This window comes from Notothenia coriiceps, unplaced genomic scaffold (assembly GCF_000735185.1).
Source record: "Notothenia coriiceps isolate Sejong01 unplaced genomic scaffold, NC01 NC01_scaffold00004572, whole genome shotgun sequence".
NCBI lineage: Eukaryota > Metazoa > Chordata > Actinopteri > Perciformes > Nototheniidae > Notothenia > Notothenia coriiceps.
The window spans coordinates 1-3456 of NW_011337273.1; the positions used below are offsets into that span (position 1 = coordinate 1).

Sequence of the window (3456 nt, forward strand, 5' to 3'; positions counted from 1 at the left end):
AAAGAAAAGTAAACCTATTTAATTGGTGTATTTACATATACGGGCAATTGGAGATGTCTTCTTTATATTACATACATAAAATAATATGAAGTGAAAATATTTCTAAACCCTGTTTGGTTTTCATATTGTTGGGATTCATTATATATAACACCAAAATAAGTACAGCTAGATCTGACTCCATATTGAACAGTTTTGAAAACAGTCTTGAAAACAGTTTTGAAAATAGTTTGAAAATATTTTGCCTAGTGTCAGAAATTATTACCGGCACTCGTGACTGCAGCTGGTTGCTAGGTGAAGGGGGCGGCTAAAATGTAGGGGTAACTGCCGGTGACGTACAAGGACATGCTCCGTAGACCGTCTCATTTCGCAGGAGGACCCAGCTTGGATCCTCCGCGGACTGCGAGTCCTCAGGAGGACCCAGCCTCTGAATTGGGACACAGCTATAGTCTTATATTTCAACAGTTTTACGACAAACTGTGACTTTTTTTACATGTAAATGATTGTTTAAGATTGACAAACATCATATGTGTCATTCGTGGCACAATTCAAACGGGATCAAAAGATAACTTTTCTCTCTCCATTGACTTCAATGTATAATTTTCCGCTTCCGGGGTCCCATGGAGGCTCCCGGAAGTGGAGGGACTAAAGAAACTTTTTAGCACTCCAAGAATAATAAAAAGACATACTATACCACATGTAAAATAAATGTGAATAAACACAATGACCTACAAAGATAAGAAAGTAAAGATAATGAATTTAAGACAATATTTGACAAACTGTTATATTTTAAAATGAAACGCTGAGCAGACGTTAGTTTAATACACCAGTTTATTAAGTGACCCGCAGATCTGATCTGAAGTCAGTTTGCTCTGCTGCGGATTTCCCGCCTCCAACAGGACTCTCCCGCTCAGACTGACCTGAGATCAGCTGTTACCGTCCTCTCTGTTCCCGCCCTCACGAGGTTCACTTCCTGCTCCGGTGCAGCTGCCATATTTGTTACAGATACAAAAATAACAGTTTTAAATAACAGTTTGTATTAAAAGGTGTATTTGCAGGTGAGCTAGCTGTCGGGTCAGAATCATATCAGGCGACTTAACATCGAGGGACTCTACAAGAGGAGAAGGTAAAACTCGCTTTATTTAGTGTGCTAACAGGCTAACGGCTAACAGTAGTTGTAAACACCACTGCACTTCCGGTCTGGACTTTCAACTTAAAATAGGGACTCACGAGATGGGCCGCAGCTGAGAAAATAACAGATAATGTTTTTGAATAAGATGTGTCCAAATGATTCCTTATTTCTGTATCTCGTGTGCATGCCTTTTATCTAGTAGTGTCTGTCTTTTGTGGGAACAATAAAGGAATTCAGATTCTCCTGAAACCACTGTACAGTCTACACATAATACACTTCATATGCTCTTATTTTGAAGTCCACTTCCACAACATCCGGCTGTGTTCTGTCGGCTCGGTAACTTTCCCTGAGAAACAACACGGAGCTCCGGAGGATCCGAGGCTCCTTAATGTTCCCTTTATCGCCTTTACTATTTGTACCCTCTTTATTCACTTTACTCGCCGTATCCGTTAACCCCACAACAACAGATCTGTTTGTTACGCGGAGGGATACACAAACCGCTTCACAGCCTCGGAGGGATTCGTTCTGTTAGCATTATCTTAGCAGAGAGCAGTAGCCCAAAGAGAAGCCGCGGTGAGTAAACAATATACACTCTTATTTTCATGTTTAATCTGTTTAAAGATAATTATATATTAGCATAAAAAGTTTATTAAGAGCCATAACCCCCTGTACTCGGTCCGCCTGCAGAAACTAACCGGATGTGGAAGTAGTTTTTTCTCGGTGTTAAAATAGGACATTTGTGAGAGACTTCCCCCGGAAAACCAACAACTTAATATCAAACAGTTTCCTGTGTGTCGAGGAAGTGAATGTTTGGGACGGTTTTTACCGGTGTTTGTGGTGAATAACAGCCCGGGGAGAGGGGCCACATGGCGGACTCTTTCTGCCCGTGGAGGCGCGTAAAATGGCTCCTCGGCCGTGGAGAAAGAATCCTCGTCTCTGTCCGTTAACTCTCCATCAGAACGCTGTGTAGCGCTGAGGGGCCCATTATCGGACAGGCAGCATCAGGCTAACTCAGCTAGCATTGGGCTCTTCTCCCAGTTAATAAGACCATTGTTTCCACTTTAAACACAAACTAACATTAATGTAGGCAGCATCGAGATTACCTATGAAGCTAAAGCACGTATTCTACACCGTGGAGATACTCTGGTTGCATGTGAACGTACACAGTGTTAGCATCATATTACATTTGAAGTCGTCTGTATTTTTAATTACGTATTAGTATTTAAACTTATATGTTTTGTGAGCTTAGTGATTTATTTATTTGTTTTTATTTATTATTTCTCTGTACAGCTCTTTGTATTTTGTTCAGGAGGTTTTAAAGTGCTGTACAGATAAAGCTGTATTAGTGGTACTAAAGTTTAAGCACAAATACCACATGGTGAACATGCTAATACTACAAATAAATAAAAGTACTGCATTGAATAAAGTACTTTTATTAACACCAATGCTCCCAGTTCCAAAGGTAAGCCCAGTGTGCAGGAAGAACCATTTCAGAGTCACACTGGTTATGAGGAATGAATCACATAGCTGGTCAATTAATAAAGGGATGAATTAAAGAGGGATTCATACATTACAAAGTGGAAATATACATTTAAAATAATTAGGTAAAAATAGAAAGAGGAATAAATAAGTAAAAATCAAATGTGTGAATATAATGATAAAGAAATAAAATACTGGAAATATAAAGAGGAATAAATAAAACAATTTGTTGATTTTATTTGATATCTTCTGAATCTGCAGAGAACCTAGAGTAATCCAATGAAGGCGTAGCAGCACGAGTATAGGATGAGTACATTAAACAGTATTATAAAAGTGTGTGTGTCTCTCAGATGTCTCTGGTGGACCTGGGGAAGCGTCTGCTGGAAGCGGCTCGTAAAGGTCAGGACGATGAGGTCAGGAACCTGATGGCCAACGGAGCGCCGTTCACCACCGACTGGGTGAGAATACCGTCTGTTCAACGTTACCACTAATGTTAAAAAACTCTCACTCGTCCCCGTCTTGAGCTTGAATCTCAGGATCCATGTATCTGTGATCCTCTCCAGAATGGAAGTAGTCATCACACACAGAGCATCAACTAGTTCCTGAACAGTGTCCTTCACATGCTGATATCCAAGAGAGGGAGTTACACAGTCACAAGATGGAGGAATAGAAAGCAGTATTCAATGTTTACTTCAGATTAGCTCCACGTCAGAAATGAGCATGCTTGTCATATGTCTCTCTCCATAGAGGCTGAATCATCATGTTAATCACATAGCTATCATATGCCTCAAACAGTCCTGATGCTCTTCTAGGTAATCACACATCCTGTCATGTTCACAGCTGCAGTT

The 3456-nt window shown here is 40.3% G+C and overlaps 1 long non-coding RNA gene across 1 annotated transcript; it reads left to right on the forward strand.

Annotated features, from left to right (window-relative positions):
* Positions 1–946: 946 nt before the first annotated feature.
* Positions 947–3160, forward strand: LOC104942469 (uncharacterized). The gene is made up of 3 exons (XR_798014.1): positions 947–1123; positions 1597–1702; positions 2959–3160. It is a non-coding gene; the product is annotated as an uncharacterized lncRNA (long non-coding RNA).
* Positions 3161–3456: the final 296 nt, after the last annotated feature.